A 25,536-nucleotide genomic window follows, 5' to 3' on the forward strand; every position below is an offset into this window, starting at 1 on the left:
TTCTTGTTTTGTTTTCAAAAGGTTGATTTTGAACTAGAGGGACACTGCAGTTGTCTTGTCACTTAGCGTGATTTGAAAGTGAGAGTCTGTGTAGTGCTTTAGCCTGCCCTCAGCAATCAGGCCTCACACTCACAAGGCTCTGATTGTAGGAGTTGCCTTATTTGCATTGATGAGGATGAGCCAGCTGCTAGAGCATACAGAACTGCACCTGACACAATCACGGAGTTCAGGATTAGCACGGGGAATCAGGAATCCACTGAGCTGCGTGGCAATCTCAGCCCCACATTAGAGTCACTCATGCAAAATGACCCAAATTTGCAATGAGCACAATTAGCAATCCAAAGATGCATGTTAATCTGGGCCTGATATATATATTTTTTATAAATGAAATCAAATAAATATACTCTTTCCTACATGAAACTGGGCATGGAAACAAATGAAGAGGGTGAGATACTTTTTGAAAATATGCAAACCCCAGAAAGCACAGATTTCTTTGGGTAACTGGCCAGCCTCCTCTCCCTCCCTCACCCCTCCCCCACTTCCAAGTTTGTCATTGCACAGGCTAAGAGCTTTGTGGTGTCATGGCCCTTTTTGATTCAATGGACAACAACTATGTATAAGGATAAAAATCACAATAGCTATAACACATGGAAAGGAAAAAAATACACTTAAAAAAACTTGATATTTTATATTATATATTAATATTTCTTAAGCTATGTTTGGATTGCATATAACAACAGTTATTTCAAGAGGTCCTAAAAGTACAAGAGATCATGTTGATTTTTCATTAAATAGAGTTTATAAATAAAACTGAGCATTCTCAAACACGAGGCTGTGTGTCCATATGTTTCCAATCTATAGGTATTTAAATGTACACCTATACTTTAGGAAAAAAACATTTTTGCAAAAATTGAATAAATGATCATTCGAAGCAAAAGCATGCAGTTCAAAAGCTAAACCTCCCATTGGAGAACAGAAAATTTAATGAGCTTTTAATGGAATGCAATGCTCAGAGTAGTAAATTATTTGTTAGTTGACGATGCAATCAGCATGCTGATTAAGGTTGCTTGGTTTTTTACTAAACATTAACTGAATGAAAACGGGTAGTCCTTGTTCTGCTTGGGGGGCTTTAAGGAAGCAAATGGACTTTCAGAACAGAGATTGTCAATAAAGGTGAGTGCACTCCAGGTGTCATTTGAATATGATGATAAAATACTAGTGATAAATATTTAAAAGCATTTTAAATCCACAATGTTCGCCTAGTGTATTGTGGACTCTGTTTAAAGAAACAGTGGGCCTTAACAGGCCCAACAACAATCCCTCTATCTTTCTCTAGAAAAAAATATCTAGATCTGCTTTCTTTTATTGCGAAAGAAAAAAGGGGGTGGGAATGCTTTGAAAATATGAACCAGCATGGACTCAGGGGCCAAGCCCTGCCTGGGAGTTTGGGACTTAAACCTAAACAGCGAGCGAGAAAGAGGGAGAGAGGAGACAGAGAGAAAAAAGGAACAAAAAAGCAAAACAAAGAAAAAATATTTCTGCAGCAAGTAAAAGACGACATTTGCTTCTCTGGATAAATTGAGATAAAAATTAAGCAGTTTCAATATTCTGATGTTAAAACTAATTACTATTGGAATATATATATATGATTGTAAATTTATAAATGATGTTATTCTGAGGGAAAGAAGCACAAGCACTGTAATATTGGGAGCTGTATTCTGTCTAAGTAAATCTGAAGGGGAGTAAAAGGAAAAACAAAGGAATGAAAATAAATTATGCATTGCTCATTTTTTGTTGCTAGATTATTAATAGAGAATTTGTAAAAGTATAATTTATTATATTTTAGTTGACATGTACATTGGCCACAAATTATTGCTTCTGAGAGAGTTTTTTGTTATTAAATTTGTTTAAATTACTAGATTTATTTCTTCTTCAAACTAGAGGTTTTTGTTTGTTTTTCTCCCTACCAATTGAAGAATTGTGGGTTTGTAGGTTAATTTTCTTTAAACAGCTACAAAGTTCCTTTTCTATAAATCCCAATTAGTTTCATCATCGGTGATTCTCTGACAATGATCAGGTACCCTTAAAATCCGATAAATAACTACCTCTCACTTTTAACTATTCCTGTTTATGACCCAAGAGGTTAAAAGCCTTTGACTGGCATTTGACTTCTGACCTCATATAAATGTTATCTTATCAGTTCCTGCTTGTTAACTTGTATTGAGTGCTTGTCCCTGATGGCTTTTAGATAAAGGGTTGTGGGGTTTTTTTTTCTTTTCTTTTTAATATATTTCCTATAGAAACTAAACCATTTGCTTTGTTTGATGACTGGTATACTCAAATCTAACCAGTTAAATGTTATAAATTTGTTAGAAGGCTACCGATATACTTTTATATACTCCCTACCTTATTTTAAATTTAGATTTATAAGCACAATTTTATGATTAAAATATCTATTTATATAGTAATGATGGTACTTACTAGTGATCTTAATCCATTAGTATGTTTATCAAGAAGCTGGTTAGCTCTATACTTTCATTTTTAAAAATACAAAAACTAAAGCAAAAATTAGCATTGCATTCTGTACCAGCATGAGATGAGTTAGAGAGATAATTTATGGAAATCTTGTCTCCCCAGACTTCAGAAGGCTGCCTAATGAGAGAGTCATCAGTAAGATATATCTTTAAAAAAAAATCAAATCCAGGTCATGAACAGTGCATTTTCTAACCTTTTGGAGGAGGGTGGCCTGGTGCCTTCCTTTGCTGTCCTGAACTAAGAATTTAAAAAGATTTGTGCCTTTTATTTCATTTGCAGCTCTGTGTGTTGTTCACACATTCAAGTATGTATGTGTGAGTGAGTCTAGTCAATATGCACAAACCTAAATACATTTGAATGTTTGCATTTTAATCTATCTCCATACTTCCATGGCATCGTGAGGGTATTCTGGGCAGATGTTGGTGCCTCAGAGACTGCCTCATTTGCAAATGACCTACAATGTGATTTCTAAACAAAATATTATATTAATTTCTATGTGGGAAACAGCAGTGAGGAGGGGGAAGGAGGAAGAGGCAGCCATCTTGGAGTCACTTTTCCTTTTAGCCTCATTCTTTCTCCTTCTCAGGCTCCATAGTTAGAATATTATCTTTATTTTTAACTGCCCCCCACATAAAGCAAGAGACATGTTCAAGAGACCTTGGTACTTGTAGTTCATGTAGAAAAAAAGTTATAAACTGTTTGGACTTTAAATAATAACTGTGACTATAGACAAACTACACCTATTATTCCCTATCCTTCTAAATAAATATACATATAAATGAAGCATATGCCACAGCTTGTAAGGGACCTGTACAAAATCTATTAAAGGAAACAAATGTCTATTTGGACCATTCATTTGCTGTTATCGGAAGAATTAATATGTCAGTAAAGTTATCTGCCCTTCCTCCTCCCCCATTCTTTCTTTTCTTCCCAAACACACACTCACATGCATGCACACATCCATTCTCCTCTGTGTAGAAATGGCAACACTGAGAAATTTTTAAAAATAGGAATTCCCTTCTTCTTAGATTATAATTACTTAGGAAAGATTAGGGAAAAAATAACCAGCTTTCTTTTTTTATTTTACTTTATCTTTCTGTGTGTGGAGAGCTGCTAGGACTCTGAAATGTCTCAGTGCTGCTTTCATCATGCTCATATTCTGGTAACCCAGAGGTTTAATGCAATTTGTCCTAAATTTTCATTTCAACCACTGCTTTTCTCAAAGTAGCCAGAGTTTAAAGACTTGGAAAGCAAAGGGAAAAGAAAAACCACGGCAGGGGGAAAAACAAACCAACCCCCAAACTGATGCTGGTATTCACTGCATTGACACATTCTCAAATGTTTTCTCTGTAGTTTTAGCACAAAAGCTCTTTCTCTCCTGTTTTGATGTGTTAAAGAAAGAGAGAGGACACTTCCAAGTGGTAAAAATAAGTATTTGGAAAGCACAGGGCAAGTATTTCTCCTTTGAATGGCCAGCATACGTCAATAGCACAGTCTACAGTTTGATATTGCTTAATTTTTCTTAAAACTAGAAAGGGGATAAAGCCAAATTTAAGCACATTATATCACATCCACTGAACTTTTCGATATCAGAGTTGCTTTCTTTTTGTATAGTTGGAAGCACACATAGAATCAATCATTCTGTCTCTGGAATAAGGAAGATGAGATTGCGAAGTTCCTCTGAAAGGGATGTGAGAAGACCAATAACAAATTATTGTTGACTTGTCATATTTTTACAGAAGTAACTGCAAACATTTACTCCTTTAATATCTGTAATCTGAACTAATTTTCTTAGGCAATATACTATTTGAGGATTGTTTTGCTGAAACAAATAGAGATTTAAGAGATGAATAACCAACCTGAACACTTCTAACTCAACTGACCAAATCTTCTGAGTTGACTCCTACAGTCCTTTTCCGTTGTGCTTTATACCCTGAGTTGTTTTTTTTTTTTTTAATGATATTTAAATGTGTAAGCAAGATGCTTTTTGACAACTGGTGAAAATTAAGCCACCATTTTATTTACATGTCTTAATATATGGTCCTAAATCTTAGTATACCTCTAGGTATACTAAGGAGAAAAAAAAGTAACATTTAAACAAGCTTCTGTATGTTTCAAAATGAACTTCCTCAAAGTATTTCTGATTTCATATTTTAAAATTATTGTAGTCAAAAGAACAAGGGGATGAAGAAAGATCAAGGCCCTATTTTTACTGCACATATACCCTTCAGCCTTATAAAGATACCTTAGGGTGTATTTAAATTATTGCTCATGCATTCATATGTTTATAAATGAATATAGTAAGAAATTTAGTCCATTTGACTTCTCTCTCCATACCTCAAAAATCAAAACTGGTTCTGTTTGGAAAAAAGCAGAAGCTTCTCTGATATTACAAACCTTTATGTGTTTTGTCAAAAAAGTTGAGAATGTAGAGTCAGAAATACCAAAAAAAAAAAGAAAGAAAGAAATTGAGCTCCAAGTTATTGTTGCTATTTCTTTGTGAAGACAGGTATAGATGGTTTCTTGTTTCCTTTGGTCCCTGTCCTGTCTTTCATGACTTTTGTATTGTGTAAATGACCCTTGTCCCTTCTTGCCAGAATGCTTAATTTGGGCATTCTCACTGGTATATTCTCATTCCTGCTCTCCACAGCTTGTTTGAGGTTTTGGCATAAGGGTAGTTTTCCTGATGTTAAAAGCTTTGTCATTTAGACTCTATCTGTACATGCTCAAAGGTCACACACAAGATCATAAGCCATGTTTGTATTCGTCTTTTGGGAAAAAGAAAAAAAGTATTATCTTCAAGCATCTGATACTAGGACATCTACCTCATCCTCTTCGTCTTGGCCTCATCTGCTCTGAAGAATGAATACATTCATCCCCAAAGTTGTTGCTTCAAAGTGACAAGTCAGATGTACCCTTGGACAGAGTGTCCATAAATCAGAGAAATGTTGGTGTGGTTGAAAGAGAAAGGTAGTCCAGCCTGAGGGAAGGCCCCCGTAAATCTTCCCCAGAGCTTTGTTCCCAGTAGGGAATGGGGGTGAGAGTTGGGGTAGCTAAGGGCTGTGGGCTGTTATTAATGCCCAGGCCCTCCTGCAGTGGGTGCTAACTTGTTGTTCATGAGAGCTGCCACCACCCTTCCCAAACACCAGGCCCGCTTGGAAAAGTCAAGCACGGCTGAGCCCTGATTTTCATTTAATAGTCAAAACCAAGATGCAGTTGGGCTATGATGATAGGACAGCTCCCTTGAAAAGATTATTTGAACTACAAAGGCATTCATTTAGGGCTAGCAATGTTGCAAAAGGGCCTGCTAGAAATTAGCAGCCTGTCCTGGTATTTGGAGAGCAAGAGTGACAACTTATTGGAAGTTCTCAAGGAATCATTTATATTTCACACTCCACTAGGCAGCTGATTTGAGATTGTCTGTTAGCATAACAAAGGCTCTGAGCCTGTGAACTTCAGAAACCTTTCGACCTCTTAGCTGCTGGCATGAATAGCCCCCAGTCCTGCCTATAGAGCTCTCCCAAAGCTCCCCTGTTCGTGGCTAAATTGTTAATCAGGGTAATTTAATATAGTTTTCAATATGCCTCATCTCTTATTGGGAAAGGTATTCACAGCTTCCCTACCCCTGGAAAAAAAAAGTTCTTTTATTCAAGAGTGAGAGGGGCAGCTGCAGACAGACCCCGGTCCCTTGCTTGTCCCCTCACTCCTGCTTTCCAGCGGCGTCATTCTGAGTAACTACAGGGCCAGAAAGGGACATGGGAGGAAGGACTATCCTTGGGCCTGTGCTCCACCCTGAACCTGAAACTGCAGGCTGTTTATGTTGAGAACCAACCAAATAAAAACCCAAGGCTCAGCCATAACTGAAACCTCACAGCCAACACGCACGCGCATGCACACACACACACACACACACACACACACACACACACACACATACGCGCGCGCGCCACACCCCCTTCTCCACCCTCCCCTTACCACTATCCTTCCCTTCCCCCTCATCTCACAACTAAACTGCTCCTGTGTCTGTGGACCCTAACACCAGACCCCCAGACCTGCTCATTCTTTCTGTCACTGGGCAGAGGCAGCCCACCGCAGTCTTCCCAGGCCTTCCCTGGGCACCCTCAGCCCGTACCCGCATCAACTCCCAGCGCCACACTTTCTCTCACTCCTTCCCTCGCTCACTACCAATTCACATGCACATCTAGTTAACTGAAAAGAAGCTAGAGCACAAATATATTCATTTTAATCCAGTTAAGACCTAAGAGGTCTCATAGGATATTACTCAATAGTTGGAAAACGAAGTATAAAACTCAGATTTTGCTACACCACTTCCTCTCAAAAAGACCTATCCTATGCTTTTCTTTGACTTTCTACCAGTATACTTTCCCCCAAAAAAACACGTGGAGTGAATAAAAGCAATCACAAGCAATGTACCCAGCTTTCGCTAGCCACTTGGCTAAAATAGTATTGTTATCTTTTTTTCCTGTTGTTTTAATGACTGTGTTTTTAATGTCTATGTGCAAATTTAAAAAACGGTAATTTCATGCAATGAGAGCAAACAATGACATCGTTATTTTCTTTCAGTAAAAATACAAACATGCAGGCTCTTAGCTTTACTCTTTCTTTTCCACACAAGAATTTTGGGCTTTTCTTCAAAATGCATTTGAATATTTCATGATCTCTCTGGTGGTGATTTTTTTTTGTGTGTTATCGGTGTTCTGTCTTTGTGTGAGTTGAGGCCCTGTGTCTTGTACCTTCTGCCTGGTGTCCAGTTTGGGTGGTTTGTCTCTCAGCCTCCTGAAGTTGGATCAAGGCAGGGTCTAGTGCCTGAAGTATTTTCTTTGATTTCCACCCCCCCCCCCTATCTTAGAGTGGTCCCTGATGGGGGTTGGGTATGTTCTTTCACTCATCTGGAATCCTAATGTTGTATCTCAAAAACTGTTGGGAGGTAGGAGATAATTTTCTGTGTATAACATCAGAGAAAGGTTATTAAACTTATAAAACCACTAATACAAATGTAGACCCACATTGAAGAAAACAAGGCAAAACAAGCATCCCAAACTCATTCCCAACAAAATTGTTCTTGGCATTAAAACATAAATAAAAATTTGATTTCTTAGTCAATTTAAATATTGAAACTGTGCCCACAGGTGATATGTTAAAAAAGAAAACAGTATAGTCTTCATGTTATATGACAGTCCTCCAGTCTACATTTTCCTAAAAAACTATAAAAAAAATCTGACATTCTTAATTTCAGTATTATAGATTATGAGTATTTTATCAACAATCTGTGCATTATTTATTTTAATGGTGTGCTTTTGGTGTAATTTATTCTTTAAATAATGACTTTCATTTTCTCGATGCCTTAAACTAAAATATTAAAAAATATTAATTGATAGTTATTACAAATGGGTACAGAAATATTGCTGGTTTCTTTTTTAAGCCACAAATATGAAATCATTCATTCACAAATTAACAGAAATTTAACTTTCATAAGATACTTGGAAAGAAAAAACTATTGTGGCTTTAAACTAAAAAAAAAAAAACCCACATTTGCATTTTTCAATGCTTTTGTTTAACATGGTTTTCATTAGCCTTTTCTTCATTAGAATTTATGGTCCATGTCCATCATTACACTTTCACATCTCCGAGTTCTGTTAAATTTCCTCACAGAGGTTAATAAATACAAAGGAGTAAAAGGCCTATTTTCTTTCCTCTAAGGTACTCAATGTTTTCATTTTGTTTATGTCTGCATTTAATTTTTTTCTACAGTTTTAACTTAAATTACTAAATTCTGACTAACATTAATTTGATTTGGATTTGAAAAGTGATAAGGATATTTTAAGGAATAAAATAGCACAATTTTGCTAAATTCTAACATTTTTTTGTTTTGCTTAGGCCACCGAATGCCCTCTTCATCATGGCGCAGTGTGTGCTTCATATTTGTGCAAAAAGAAGAGTTGTGTGTGTTGGGGGGTTGTATATTTGGAATGGTGTTTGACAGGGGGAATGAACGCAGACACCAGAACAATTATATTACAATCCCATTGGGAATGCCAGCACCAAATTTAGCCAGACTGATGGGGTACTGTCTAGACGGTCCCTTTGTGTATCAGCTGTTTTCTCCCTGCTTTATTGTACTGCCTGAATGTGTGAGTTGAACATGCATATGGATCCCAAACATAAGCATTCCTGAAACCATACATTGCTATTAAAGTTCCCCTTATTTGGCTAAGATTCAAGGGCATGTATTCCCACTGTAGTCCCTTTACAATATTTTGTAATTAAAATGCAGCTTCCAGATTAGTGGTTTAACAAAGGTCATAAGACAAAGTAGAAGATGCCTAGGCTGTTTCTTTATATGAAAAAAATTGTGCTAGATAAACATTTCCATCTTCTCAAACATGTCCACCTCTTTGCTACTGAAGTAAAAGAAAGCAAAAAAGAAAAGAAAAAAAAAAACCACTCACACACAATGAGAATAAGGAGGGAGAGTATATATAAATTACCACCTTTCCTTTTGAAAAGGGCAAAGGATAGAATGGAAGAATATTAAATGTTTACAATGTAATTTGTGTGTGTGGCTTTCTTGATATTATTATTATTTTCCTTTTGTTCTATTTGGTAATCTTAATGGAGCCTAGTAATCAAGGTTCTTATGAAGTCTTAGAAGAAGATTCTCAAACTCTTTTTAATACATCATTGCAAATTTCTGTTCTATTGGACAAATTGGAAATCTCAGAGACATTTCACACCTGGGCAACTGTCACGATTTTGTTTGTCAAGATGGTGTAAGTGGTACAGGATTTGGTTTTAGCTGAATACAGTATCCATATAAAACAACTGTTGTCCAAAGGGGTGCACACTTCAGAAGTGATAGGTGCTAAGGTTGTATGTCTTTGTTAACAACCAAAGAATTTGAAACAAATGGAAAATTTATTATTTAATTAGAAAATGATAAATTCACAATAATGCTAATTAAAGTAGATACAAGATCCATCTTTTCTAAGGAAGATTTATTAGCAATTTTTGCCTACAGTTTCATAAATTAAAAGGCTTAAATAATTGACAATCCATGAAACATAAGTTTTTGTAAATAAAACCCTTATTTCATGTAAGGATCCCAATAAGTTCAATATCTCAGGAAACAGGATCATATGTTCCTTACTACAGATCATTTTTGTTAATGCATGTACACAAACTTTATCTGGAGCAATAATTCTCCCCGTTGTTGAAATTACTTTCCCTTAACAACAACAACAAAGATAAAAGCTTTCACTTTAAGAAGGTTAAAAAAAATCAAAGTTGAAAATACTAGAAAAACATTTTAAGTACTTTTATTTGTGTCTCATTTGCAAATGTTGTTAAACTATAGAATTGAAATTTTAAGATAATAACTTTAATGCTTTGCTTCTTTCACCTATTGTATACAATGAAGACTATCTTTTGGGGACTAGACATTGAAGAGAGGTATATAGCAAAGACAATAATTGTGTCAATAATTTTACAGAATAGTGTTAGTCAGAAATGATGTATTTTTAGTTCAAAACATCATAAATCAACAATTCTATCTATATGATCAATAATGTAGAATGGGAAAAATTTCCTGGTTGAAAGAAGAGTGAGATTTGAACAACTAACATTAAATATGTAGATCTTGAGTAGGCAATCAGAGGCACTGGTGTTAGTAGGTTCTCAGCCTAACTTTATACATATATATATGATATATAGACAGAGGAGAGAATATATATGTGTATATATATGTATATATATGTATATATATGTATATATATATACATATATATATACACTCACACATACATACATTCATTCATACTCAAAAGCAGGGCCAGAGAGCAAAAGAAACCAAGATTAAGAAGTAAAGAAAACAAGAAAAAATGGGATTTGGGCGCATTGGTTTTGGGTGGGTGGCATACAGGGAAAAAATTAAAAAGAAAGGGAGCAGAGAATGAATATTCTAAGCATCGTTTTAATCTAAAACAGAGACACTTCCAGGAGAATGGATTTCAATGGAGCCAAGCCAAAAATAATTATAGAGATTTTGTTTTGTTTTGTTTTGTGAATGAAGAGCATCTCTTTTCTCTGGAGATGCAAGAGTGAGAAAGGGCCAGATCCAAGAGATTCAAGTCATGGCACTCTGCTTCTTTACTTCTTCAACACCACTACAGTGACAGACCTTTCTTTCTTTCCTTTCCCCATAGCTATGGCACTGAATTGTGCAAGAGAGGGAAGTGGCAGTCATCCCCAAAACTTAGCTGGATTTCCTGTTCTGACAACAGTTTCTTTACTTTGATAAAGCTGAAGTACTGAAATTGGAGGCAAGATTGGAGTGGGAGGGGAGAAAATACATATTTGGGTTCTAGAAAGAAAATGGAGCCATGTAAAACTAAGAATATTCTCCTGTTTGATACTTGAAACTTCCTTTGGGGTTTGTTTGTGTATTTATTTCTTATTTTTATAATTGATAGCAGGTACTTAAAGGAATAAAGTATCCTCTCAATTTTCCTCCATTTCCTCTGTGATATAAAAGCTTGATCCTGGAGCTTTTTCTTTTTTTAATGGGGGGAAGGAGTCATTTGTTAGAATAACTTGAGCTATGACTGAATATTAGTGGAATAGGTAAAATATATTCCTGGTTAAAAAAGAAAAAACAGGAATAAAAGACTTGATACTAACATGACCTACACAAGACAGGAGAAAAATGCACTAATATGAATAGACTCTTGTGGTAGAATAACCATAAGCCACTCAGAGTTAATATCTTGAGACTATTAATTTTCTTCAATTTAACTGACTTACATACAAATTACAGTAAGCACTGTCTAGATCTGGATGTTCTTGCCACATCCCTTATTCTAGGTGTTGTGCCCAGGTAAAGAAAGGCCCTGTTGCATTACTGTCATTCATAGGTCCTGATTCTACAGGTTGATATAAGGTATCATTTGTCTTTGTGCTATCTGAGTAAAAAAAAAAACAAAACAAGAACAGTATATTTCATAAATCTAAAAAAAAGTTCCTTTCTTCTGAACCATATTTCAAAACTTGTAAAAATTAATATTTGGTCTGATGAAAATTTGATCTGGTTAGTTGTAACAATTGAATGATCAAGCAGAAGAGTAGTAAATGTAATGGGTTAACACTAAAATATCATTGATATGAATTCAAAACATTGCTATTTATGTTACATATATAGGTAATATTATCACCAGGATTAAGCATAAGCATCTCAGAAAGTAGCAAAAAGAGACATGGATTCCTTTAAAACTTTTACATATTAAAATTCATCCTGGTTTTCTTTTTGCTGTCAAAAACTGTTTAAATGCATAGTAGTTAGTAGCAAATTTATATGATTCCATTATGTAGGTAACTTTTATTTTTTAGAGATGAAAAATGTCTTCATGTACTTGGGACTTTATTTAGGGATTTTCAAAACATGCTTTAAATGTCACTGTGAATATATTGTGCAAATCTGAGAATATGAGTTTCATAAATCCACATTTAATTTAATTAATCATATTGATTCACTTGACATTTTTCTCCTCCTCAATTTCCCCTCCCCCTTTTCATCTCTCTATTAAAAGCATTTCTTTCACAGTGGTAGACTAATTTTTGAAGCCGATTTTACAAAATAAAACTGACAATGATTTTAGAAGAACTTTTAAAAGCATTCAACTTAGACTTGTTAGAAGTGGTTAAATGAATATTTAAGAATTCAAAGTACTTAATCACAGTAATCTTAACATTACATTTAAAAACCGAATCCCCCAAATGAGTAGATCTACTTTTTCAGAAGAATAATTATTAATATCACATAGCCAGAATAATCAGAATTATACCCTAAGCTAAAACAAATGAGGTTGGCAAGTATTTGCTTTAAAAGAAAACATCACTCTTTTAAGTAAGTGTTTTTCAAAATAACAAATGATTTAGTAATATTTATGTCTATTAAAAATCTTAGTAGAAATCAATTTCAGACTACATACTGGGCTATACTGCTTTGATGAGGCTATTGAAGGTAAATATTAGTTTACTAAAACATATACAATATTGGACATAATAATGTGTATCTGACAATGCAATATTATGTTATAATAATGCAATATTTTACCAATATAAGTAGTTGCTATAACTATAAAATGAGATACACACTGATTCATAACTGATAAATGTCCCAAAGATAATTGTGATAGTAACTACCCTAAATGAACATATTGTCCTTGATATACACACCAAGATGTATGGGTTCAAAGGTATATTCAATGTACATGTATTTGTTATTTGTTTATGCTTCTCATGATAAAACAAAATGGATTTTTAAGCTCCCATATTGACCAATTATTTTCCATCCACCAATGCTGAATGAATCTGAGAGTTTAGTGAGCCAAATTACCAAATCCAAACAAGTTATTTTTCATTTGAAACCAACCATGCCAATTGCTCCAGAGGCAATCTTAATTGTTGCTCTTCTTGCTGTTGTTTTTACAATTTGTGGTGATATGGAGCACAATGAATGGCTTCTCAGAAGAGAAATCAGCAAGAAACAATTGGAAATATTAAGATGAGAACTTCTTCCACTTCCCAGACTTGTTGGCTGGCCAGGCATGCCATTATAGTACACAGATAATATATGTTTAATATTAAGACTATAATGTGTTCTCACCCTCTTAAGACATCAGAAGCAAAGCTGAGCTTCTTCCCTTAAACCATATACTTCACTGGCCCTGGAAACCAGGCTAAAGATAGTTTCATCCAGCTCACATGCTTGGGTTTTGTCACTTCATGTCATAACCTCCACATTCTTTAAATATAGTTTTTAAAATGTGTTAAATGGAAATGCTGATATAAGTCCAAAAGTAGCTGTACTTGCTGTTTCTGCTCTAAGTTCATTCACAGTGGTGGATTTAGCTAAAGGGTCCAGAATAGCCATGTGTAACAGTAAAGAAACAAAATGCACTTGGTTTCAATGCAGGTTAGGTATATGCAAGAGCAGAGAGAACCAATATTTGAGATCTAATTTTTTTGTGGAGACACCCACACATGATTGGTGTGCTCTATAATATATAGAAAAGTAGGCCACATTATAAAGGAAGGCATCTTAGACTTTTTTCCACAGTAAATGCCATTTAGAATACTTTGAATGTATACAATATGCAGTAACATTTATGATAGCAATAGCTGATGCCAAACAAGAACTGCTAGTGAGCCTAGGTGTCTATTTATCACAATCAAAGTCAGCCTGGTAAGCCCTAAGTGGCAATAAAGTGTATTCTTGCTAAAATATTAGATGAACTGATAATAGAGAAAATGGTCACTTAAGACAGAAAGTCAACAGAAAATAGCAGTAATTCCATGTGTCTTGCATACAAGTCTACTGTATTACAGTCAGTGTACAATGTGCTATTATGTGTATTTAAAAGTATGGTACCTCTTGTTGCTGATACAGCTGCACTAGGAAGTTTCATAGAATGGCTTCTCTTCCAGAGCACAACATTTAGCTTAGAAACATGCTCTCTCCACCCCCCACCCCAGCCACCGTCTTTGGTAGAATTTCTCCTCCCAGTTAAAAACTGGTTTTCATCACACAACTACATAATTATTTTTCCTGCAACTAGCTATAATTACTTGTTTTGTGTATCTCTACTAGAGTGATTCACTGTTTGCTGTTCTACCTCATAAAACGCATCTGTATTAGAGGCAAGTGAAAAGGAGTATTGACCTTATATAATATATTGCTATATTGGTAGGGGCACACAGCCCTAATTCTTTGTAAAACGCACAAAAGTCTATATTGCTTTGAGTTTCCCTCTTTGAATGTCGTGTGAGTTTTCAGACGAAAGCATAAAACCAGAGGCAACTGAAGACAAGAAACCTCACAACATGGAAATTACTTAGTAAAGAAAGAAAACCCCCTTTCGTAATGATGTTCAATGAATGGGAGGCTGGAATTTAAAAAGGCTGTTGGAGGGATTTGTTGACCGTGGCATCATAGAAAACTCTAGAGTCAGCGTTTGTGAGATTTGTCAAACCAATAACTCAAGCAGGTTTCAAATGATTCAAGAATACCAAATTATTTTATGTCATTCACAAGGCTTGCCCCAAATAAACCTGAAAATTAGTTAGCAACCCTCCTGCCAGATTCTTTTCATTTGGTAACAGTCTTGCTCTGTCTTTGCCTTCTAACTCTTATTTATCTGTCATCCTCCTTTCCTTCAAGTTTGTAATCCTTGCTTTCTCCATTTCTTCTTTATATGCTCCAGTGATGTCAATAAAAATAAACAAGCCTATTTATAACAAAAGCAATCAAGTCCCCCCTCCATCTAAAAACTATGTGCCTTTTTACTATTTTGTCAAAATTCACCTGTGGAATTATCTTTTAAACTGATAAAAAATTAATTTTAGAAACAAACATCAAAGAAAATAGAGAACGGGGGTGCTGCTTAATGTCTCTGAATTTATTTATAAATATATGTAATGTTAAATGCAGTGAGGCCCTTCTGAGACTACTTTGGTGCTTACTGATCCCAGGGTGCAAAAAGAATTAGCTTATCCAGGAAAACTCAAAGTCATAATTAGTCTTGTGAATTATAATAATCGGGTCTCATCCTGCATTTCTTTCTCATGTAGTACTCCCAGTGGGAGTTCTGCTTGAAAAAAGGACCTCAGAATCGGGCATTAATAATGACATACCTGTGAAATACAAGCTTTTTCCTGCAGTGCCAATCAGTAAAATTAGACATTTGTCCCATCTTGGTTTAAAAAATAACATCAACAGACTTTTTCCAATTAAAAAAAATCAGTCTTTGTTTTCAATATATCTTTCAACATTAGAAGATAAAAATAAAGACTTCTTTCTCAAGTGTATCTCTTTCTCTTAGCTTAGTTGTAAATATAGGGCTATAATTAATTTTTAGTTAAAACATGTTAAATGCCTAGGATTTGTGAAATTTCCTAAAACAAACAGAAATAAAAGAGCAGGTAAGGAATGGATTAAATCTACTTGTACCACTATGTTTATTCTCCAAAATCTCAGATCAAACTATCTTTCCTACTTTGACTACTGTCATATATTTTTGAATAACTGACATAATCAATTCTTCTAATATATTTGTTATATTTGCCCAACCTAAATTAACAGGGGAAATACAATATCTTGTTAATGCTGAGCTGCTGGCATTCTGTGAAACACATATTAATTTTTGCATGGTTTCCCTCATTTGTAATAACTAGAATATGTCTATAAATCTATAAGTTAATCCAATGGATAGTAAAAGGCAGATAATTACACTTGGACATGTTTAATTAAACAGCATTATAAGCATTGCAAAGTGAGTATAAAGGAGGATATTCTTAGGAGAGGATCAGAAGGGCTCAATAGCTATTTACACATGACCATAAAAAATGATACATAGCAAAATGAACTTCAAGCAATTAAAACAAGAAGTTTTTTAGTGCAGTTTGCAGTTTTTTTTTTTACCCCTCTGGCTTTTTCCACCGGTTCTCCCTTTTTGTTTCAAAAAACTTGTCTGTACCCTTTGTCTTGTATATAAGTTTATCTGATTTGGGGAGGGGAAGTAGAATCACAGACACTGTGGGACCAAGAGTGAACCAATGCAACAGTAACACTCACTAGACAATACATTGGTGAGGGGAAGTGGGAGAAAATAAGGAAGGGGGTAACACTGTTCAAAAAGAAAGGTACTCAGTACATTACTTACACAACTGTAATCCCTCAGCATCTTTACAATAGAATTTGGATTACAAAAAGAATTTCCAAACTACATATAGTATTGAGTTAATGTGATTAATAAAATCCAAGCAAAATATGAGTCAAAGTCATGATCATGTACATATTTTTCTGACTTAAATGTCATGTATATTTTCCATTGAAAACAGTTAATTTTGTCATTTATGCTGAGATATGCATGTGTTTTCTGTTAAGGAAAACATTTTGCTGAAAGAGTTTATAAAAAATTGATTTCAACAAAGCATATGTACATATGGGAAAAAACTAATTTAGCACTATTGTTCACAAATGTTTAATTTGTTCAGCTTTTGTGGAATTTTTTTAGTGCTTTATGTTTTTAGAAGTAATTACAAAGGGCAATAGAAGTAAATATCAAATAGTGTAATGGAATCTGGAGTCTAAAATAAAATGGTGCTTGGAGAACTAAAAGAAAACCAAATTAATCTTTGAACACTTATAGCATAATAAACTACTAACTAGACTCAGAAAACCAAGTAGACGAGTTGAATAACAATTGTACATTCACTAACAATCGTAGGTAATTCCAATAATCCTAAACATTTAGTCCATGAATAGGAAAACAAACGCGTTGTAGTTTAATAACGAAATATTACTCAGTAAAGAATAAACCACAGACAGTTTACAGAGTAGAAGTATAGATGTAGAATTGTGCTGGATGAAAGATAAAAATCTGCAGTGATAGAAAAGAGATCAACTGCCAGGTGCCAGTGTCTCAGGCCTATAATCTTAGCTACTAAAGAGGATGAGCTCTGAGGATCCCGGTTCAAAGCCAGCCTGGGCAGGAAAGTCTGTGAGATTGTATTTTTTTTTTTTTTTTTTTTTTTGCCAGTTCTGGGGCTTGAGACTCAGGGCCAGAGCACTGTCCCTGGTTTCTTTTTGCGCAAGGCTAGCAATTCTTAAGCCACGGAGCCACTTCTGGCCTTTTCTATTATGTGGTGCTGAGGGATCAAACCCAGGGCTTCATCTATGCGAGCTGAGCACTCTACCACTAAGCCATATTCCCAGCCCTAAGACTGTATCTTTCAACAACCATTAAACCGGAAGTAGAGCTGTGGCTCTATCTTTGAGCTGAAGAGCTCAGTGACAGCACCCAGGCCCAGAGTTCAAGCCCCACAACTGACAAAGGAAAAAGAAGAGAAAAACAGATCAGCAGTGAAGAGGAGAGAGGTCAGACAGCAAAAATAACAGAAAGGACAAGAAAACTTTTGGGAATGATATGTTCAATGTCTTGAGTGCAGTTAAACATCTTAATTATACAGCAAAACAGGAGTAGTTTCTTACATGTCATCTTTGCCTTGATAAAGCAGTTAAATATAGTGGCACCAATAAGAATAAGTAACAGCAACCAATCTGAATATATGCTAGCTAGTAACAACAAATAAGACAGTAGGTTTTGGAGTTACATGATCAACTGGGATCCAACATGGCAGAGTGGCTGTAAAAAACTTGGAAGTTCCGATTGTCTTCTTCACTCCCAGCTGATATTTATGATTCATTTCAATTCAAAATTATTTTCCATTTTTCTTGTTAAGTATCTGTGCATTCTTGAACCAGGTAAAGAACATAAGTTTTTGGGTTTTTTTTTAATCCACCTGTAGCAATACTACAAAGTGTAAGACAAGGTGACTACACCTGTGCCAACCAAAATAACATTAAACAGTTGTTGGGGATAGAGAAAACAAGATGTCAATTTTGCATCTGTGGTGTTTTGTTTTGTTTTTGTTTTTTTTTAGTTGTTGCTGTTGTTATTTTTTGAGTTTTTTTGGTCATAATGCCTCCAAAGATCTCTGTTCCCTTCCTAAAAACTAACATATATGTGATAAAAATGGATTGGGGAAGTTCATTGAGAGATGTTGTTTGCTAAGTAACAGAAATTCTACAAGTACCTTTGCCTCAGGGAGATACCACTCTGTGACTTGATCAACTCTAACTGGTTTCAGGAAAAATGTGTTCAAATACACTAGAAATTACAGAAACACTATGTTAAGCCCCTTTTGTGAAGTAAAGGATGACAGAGTTACTCACCATGTGTTTTATAGGCTGCAGAGTAACATATTACAATAACTCCAGATTGTTATTTTTTATCATTCTAATTTTAGTACAGTGAATAATGTGTTTATTTACTTATAACTAAATTTTAGATGTATAACTTGAATGAAATCAGTCTTCATCAAAAATGAAGGAGGAAATAATTTTAAAGAACCTCAGAGACTAAGTTAAAAGTCAATAAACATACGGGAAAAAGACTGGGAGCAAATCAAATATATGTGCAAATTGACATTTTACTAAAAGAACATGCTTAAAACTTAAGGTCTATCAACATATGTCAATAAAATTGAATCAAAATTCACCAACTGGAATGTTTATAAATGCAGAAATCCATGTGTCTTACATTACCTGGAAAATAAATGGTTTTCCATCTTGTCCTATTATGATTTAAATTTATGATTCCAATTTTAAACACATATCTAAAGTGTGCTAATGAAAACATTTCTATTTTGCGTTAGGTATATTTTTCTTCTTTAGTATCCTTTTTTTTTTTTTAACCAGCATTGAACCTTATCCCTTAAAGTTATCTGACTGAATGTAAATTTAGTAATGGTAACAATGTGCCATTGACCTTGGATATAAAATGAAAACTGATATTACATTCATGTGTAGCTAACTCTTGTAGTTAAACTTTTATGTGGTAGATATGTTATGATTTCTTTCCTGGACATTTTTCAGAATAGGAAAAAATTTGAAAAGAAACTAAGAGAGTTGAGCTTTCTTTTTCTTTTTCCTTCTCTTTCCACTTGGCCCAGGGCTCCTGTTTTGCTTTGTGTGTTTTTTTTAAAAAATGTCTTCATTTCTCCTTCCTTCTTTCCTTATTCTTTCATTACTTAGTCATTAGTCTATTTCTGCTACTGTTGTTGCCAGCCAAGGACCAAGACACTGTGAAGATGCAATTGCTTTAGGCAAGACTCTTACTATTATTTTGTCCTTAATGCTTGAGATGGAACCTAAGGCTCTCATTCTAGACAAGCACTCAATCACTGAGCTACATCTCTTCTCTGTACTCCTCACTGTTTCTTGACTGTGATTCAGGTTTAAAAGATAATCAACACAGGGCTGGGGATATGGCCTAGTGGCAAGAGTGCTTGCCTCATATACATGAGGCCCTGGGTTCAATTCCCCAGAACCACATATACAGAAAATGGCCAGAAGTGGCACTGTGGCTCAAGTGGCAGAGTGCTAGCCTTGAGCAAAAAGAAGCCAGGGACAGTGCTCAGGCCCTGAGACCCCCAGGACTGGCCAGAAAAAAAAAAAAAGTTACTCAACACAAGTCAGACCCAGGGAGACAAAATATGCAAATTCTCTCTTTTATATGGAAGCTAGATTTCACCTATAAACTTATAAGTATATATGTTGGGTGGTATGAACGCCTATGCAAATGTAATTCATTGAAATATGATTTATTCAAGGGAGAGCTCAAATAGTGTAATCCTTAGAAAAGCAAAGTTCAACAAAATAAACACCAGGAAGCAAGTACTTCATAGAGGTGGGATGGGGTCAAGGGGAAAGAGATGCACAAAGGAGAGGGGTGGGATGTACAGTCAAGAATTTAATGTATATCCTACAAAATACCAAAATTGAGAGACACAGGGTAAAAAAATAAAAACAACTACAAAATTAATACTTGCAAAACTGTTTGGTGTAAGTGAACTGAACACCTCATGGGGGGAAAGGGAAACGGGGAGGAGAGTGGGGGGGGGTACGAGGGACAAGGTAACAAACAGTACAAGTAATGTATCCAATGCCTAAGGTATGAAACTGTAACCTCATTGTACATCAGTTTGATAATAAAAATTTGAAAAAAAAAGAAAAGTAAGGGAAGGATTGAGTACGGGAGGTATGGGTGAGAATGTTGAAAGGGTTGACATTGATAAAGCTATATTGTATTCATCAACTGCTTTGTTAAATAGCAACTCCTTTGTACAACTTAGAGATAATAGTAAAAATGAAAATACAACATTAACAATTTCTCTTTGTATAGTGCACGTGATATTAATTTCTTGTTACCTCTTTTATTTTAGGATTTTAGCTTTATTGAAGAAGAGTTTATTGATGAAAGAATTAAAAAGGTTTTAAAGATTGATAAGAGATCTCCACCACTGTCACTCCCACCTTTCTATATTGTCTGATGATAAACGTACAGCTTCTTGCTCTTCAGACTGAGATGGGATTAAAATCAAGGTATTTTGGAAACCACTATATAGTATAGAAGGTCTCTGCTTCAGTCAGGGACTGGATGCTGTTCCTTAACATTTCGCTCCTGGCTCATACTCTACCAATTGAGTCAGCTCCACTTTCAGATTTTTAGTGGTTAATTGGAGAAAAGAGTCTCATGGACTTTTGTTCTGCCTGGACTAGCTTTGAACCACAATCCTCAAAACTCAATCTTCTAAGTAGCTAGGACTACAGGCATGAGCCACTGGCATCCAGAGTGAAAATTCTTTTTCTAGTAATAGTCTAACAAGCCTTCAGGTACTGAGATGAATCCGTACAGGCAGAGTTCTTTGTGACAGTGTTCTTTTGTGACTCCCTGTTGTTTCAGTTCTCAGTGGACTATTCAGTTCTTCCCTCCTAATCACTGACAAATAAGCATTTTATTTATTATATTTCATGGCTGTATTTCAGGAGTCTATGTTTCTTTGTATTAACATACATTAGCAAAAATCCGCCCTGGATATTAATGAAGTTTCTTTGGGCCTCAATATTATGATTTTTTTTTTGGTGGTACTGGGATTTGAACTCAGACTTTGAGTTTGCTTTTCAAGTATTCTACCCATGTCCCGATTTCAATATGATAATCTATGAGATGCTTTTGCCAGTCATAATGTATGACTGAAAACTAAGATCGTGTTACTAGAGACAAAAGAAGACTAGAAAGTGATGTAATGTCATGGTATCCACAAGCACATATTGGATGACTTAGAATCAATTTTTCAAAAGTCACTTTGTACAGATGCATTGTTTTGTAGCTCACAGGGAATCTGATAATTAGTGTAAAAGAGTTACTCCTAGTTAATGCACAGGAGATACTGGAATAGATGTTAGCAAGTGAACCATTTGGAAACAGGAGTCTAAGAAGTATAAAAAACTGTCTTCTTGGGAGACATGTGATAAATGATCTGTGGTCAGTCCTCTTAAATGAAATCCCTAACAAGTCCTGTCCTCTATTATATTTCAACAATCTTTTAAAACATAAAGACTCTCTTTTTCCTTTTATTGATCCATTCATATAAAGTCATTTTCTAATTTTCTGTAATAAGTAATTGCAATTAGATGGATTTATTAATTAATGGACAGTATAATCATTACTAATTACTCTTAACTGTACTGCATTTCATATAATGTGCTCCATAATTCCTTACCTTTAGAAAGGTAGAATTGAAAATTACCCCTGAAAGCACATGAATCCACAAAGTCAGTTAGAACAAAGAAATAAAAATATATAACATTTCAAAATGAAGACCTAATCAGACTTCATAAATCTCCATGTTTGTTTGTAGCCAATTAAATTCCTTCAAGTTACAGATATCAGTACAATTTCCAAATTCTGTTTTGTACATTTATTTATCAAGTAGCCAAGGACTATGATGATCTTTTTTTTTCAGCTGTGTATATTACAATATTTGGAGAGATAAAAATAATCTTATATATTTTATATAAATTTTGTCAAAATTTTAAAACTGTAGTTATTTGGAACCTAAGAATTATTCATAAGAAGTCAATAAACAACACACTATTTTAATTTATTGTTAAAGAAGCTTTTTGGAGTACTTCAGAATTTACCAATTTCTATTTTATCTAAAATCAAACCATTTGCTTGATATTTTATCTCTGACTAATTATTTTTACAGGCTAGAACATTAGTTCTATCTAAAGAACATGTGGCAACTTTTCCTCTAATACATGACAAGCAGCAAGAACAAAAGGTACTGTGTTCTATGTCAAGTAAGTAAAGTACTATGGGGTAGACTAGTTTAGCCTAAGCAAATGTTAAAAGCAGAGACCTGTAGGTATTAGAAAAGGCATAGTTCTTTGCCTTGAGATCTCCCAGACTGAAGCTGAGTTAGAAGGGTTAGAAATGACATATACTTAGATATAAATTTCACCTCTTCCCCAAATAGATTATTCAGTTATCCTAATCTACGTTTTTTATAACTCGATTTAGCATTTTCCTACACATTTGATTTTTTTCCATGTCTTGAGAGCAGATATCTTAAGAAAGACACTACATAACAACTTTTAGGCTCTGTTATGTAAGAATGAGTAAGTACACATCTGTCAAAGATGGACATAATGATGATCAACTATAACCCCAAATGGTTGGAAGACTGAAACAGAAAGGCTCACTTGAGGCCAGAAGTTTAAGGCCAGTTTGAGAGACATAGCAATATTCCATCTCTTAAAAAAAAAAAATCAACCCAAAGTAGTCTTTGTGAGAAATGGGAGCCTGAAGACTCCTACCAATCCAGGCTTGGGACATATATTTGAGAACAGTAGCTGAGAAAGAACCAATGGGCAAAAGTGTCCGAAATCATGCAGTGGCATAGGATAAGAATAAAAACAAACTGTGTTCACCACAGAGGTTATTAATGAATGTAGCTAGTAGAATTTTAGTGAAATGGTAGGGACAGAAGCTAAGGTAAAAAGCAAAAAATGGAGGAGAAAACTGGAATGTAAAAAAAAATGGAATGCCTTACTCTTCTAAAAAGAATAGTGAAATTTTTATCTCATTGCAGGATTAAGAACAAGAATAATTGTCTTGTTTTCTTAAAAATATAAAATGAAACTTGTGCCTCCTCTTTTTTTATTAATTAAATTTTGTTGACAAGGTGTTGTGCAAAGGGGGTACAGTTACATAATAAGGTAGTGATTACATTTCTTGTGGTATCTGTTACACCCTCATTTTTCTTTCCCTTCTCTAGATCAGGTAGGCATATATACAATATCCAGTGTACCGAAATCATATGCAACAACCACGTAGGGTATGCCAAAGGAAATTCACCTAGAACATTAAATGTAACATCAACCATAGAATCCTTCTGTGTCCTTCTCTTGGAGTTGTTTTTGCTTATCCTCGTCTTATATAATCATGTGTGCATAGCTATTGAGCTATTGTGATCCACTGATAGGTCTATCCTAGACCTTTTTATGTTTGATTAGTAGTTGTTTGGTTTTAGATACATAATGTAAAGTCTCTGATCCAAACATGTGGATATACCATTTGAAAAGAAGTTTGTTATTTTGTAGAACTAGTCTCTATTGCCCCCTCACCCACAACAGTCTTATATATAGGAGACCATTACCCTGTTTTCTCTGTGTTCTAGGCTTGTCTCACTCAACATTATTTGTGTGTCTCCTCTTTAGCATCTCTATTTATTTTCTTCTTAGGCACTTTTGTCCAGGTAGTTTACTTCAAAACAATAATGCATATGAAATACTTATCATGGGGCCTAATCTAGCAGTCCAATAGTATAACTACAGGCATTCCTAAATATATAACTGTAATCTACTCTTCACAGTGTGTAGGGAGAAACAAATCTTTTATTATTGTAATGGGAAAATTAGTCATCTATTCTTAGTCTATGTAAGAACTCAAATAATTTTCCTAGACATCATTAGAACTCCCTTAATCAGCAGGGCACCATCTTATGCCTGTATTCTCAGCTACTCAGGAGACTTCAATCTGAGGATCACAGTTCAAAGATAGCAGAGCAGAAAAGTCCTCAAAACCTGAAACTGTGCTGTGGCTCAAACAGTAGAACACTGGCCTTGAGCACAAAGAGACTTGGGGACAGCACCTAGGCCCTGAGTTCAAGCCTCACAACCAACAAAAAACAAAACAAAACAAAACACCCCAAACCTCCCTTAATCATCTACGTAATTATATACTAAGGTTGTGTGCATTGTTTAAAAATTACTTGTTGCTTTATTATTTAACATCTGATGAGCTCATTAGTAAATATGTTTATAAGCATTATATAATAGATAAGATCAAGTATAAACTTGCCTTTTCCTTGTATATTAGAATGAATATAGATTTAATGTAAATTAATGTGAAAGCAGAGTGTAAAAATACGTACTGATACAGTTAATATGGCAAAATAAAATTAACAAATGAGGCTTAAAAAATAGTTACTTTCCTGAATGAAATTTCATGTAGGGAGACCTTTTCATTTAATGTGTAATGGTTTTTAATAAGACAAATATTATTTTGATGAAAGTGTCTGAAATATTTGTGTAATCTATTCTCCCTCCTCTGTATGTTATTGTGAAAATTACATGGAGATTCCTTATAACAATTATAGATTAAAATGCTAAATTTATGGCTAAGACATTGAAAAGCTGCTTTAAGTTTATGTGTGATATACATCTATGCTAACCTGAGAATAAAATTGTTATAACACATGAGCCAAACTAGAAGTAGAGAAGTGGTTCTTAACTGGGAACAAATTTTTATTCTCAAAGGGTGCTTGGCAATGCTTGTGAATATTTTTAGATATTACAAAATAGAGATAGGTAATACTACTAAACATTCTATAATGCACAAGACGGTTCCTCACAACAAAGAATAGTGTATCCCCAAATATCAATAGTGCTGGTATTGAAGAACTCTGAAGGGAAGCAACAGGGAACAGTTATCAGATAAATTTGAGTGGAGCTAAGCGTCCAGTGAGGGTCTTTAGAATAATCAGAGGTGATGTTGGAGAAATAAGGTTCTGAGTGAAGGGGTGGTTTATTATAACTTGATGGAGATTCATGAATGCAATATGAATATTTGTGAAGAAAGATTTTAATGTGCAAAAGTGTGATGAATATAGAATTTGAATGAGGAGGGTGAATGAAGGCAACCATAGTTGAAGTATTTTATATGCATATATGAAAATAGAACAAAATCTTGTTGAAATTGAAATTGTTTAAGAAGTGGAGGATAAGGGAGAGAGGTGAAGAGAGTAAGGCTGAGAGAATACATTATGGTATACATGTATGAAAATGTCACAATTAATACCCTACAAAATTAATGTATATTAATAATGATGTTTCATAAAATGCTAAAATGAAATTTGTATCTAGTGGGTCACTAGATGAAAGATCTGTACAGGGGCTGGGAATATGGCCTAGTGGCAAGAGTGCTTGCCTCATATACATGAGGCCCTGGGTTT

General features: G+C 34.7%; 1 long non-coding RNA gene across 1 annotated transcript; it reads left to right on the forward strand.

Moving 5' to 3' along the window:
- The first annotated feature begins 1,094 nt into the window (after positions 1–1,094).
- LOC125340031 lies at positions 1,095–24,108 on the forward strand. Its single transcript, XR_007208670.1, has 3 exons — positions 1,095–1,173; positions 22,228–22,321; positions 23,765–24,108. It is a non-coding gene; the product is annotated as an uncharacterized LOC125340031 (long non-coding RNA).
- Positions 24,109–25,536: the final 1,428 nt, after the last annotated feature.

Source organism: Perognathus longimembris, chromosome 22 (genome assembly GCF_023159225.1).
Source record: "Perognathus longimembris pacificus isolate PPM17 chromosome 22, ASM2315922v1, whole genome shotgun sequence".
In the NCBI taxonomy this organism is placed as follows: Eukaryota; Metazoa; Chordata; class Mammalia; order Rodentia; family Heteromyidae; genus Perognathus; species Perognathus longimembris.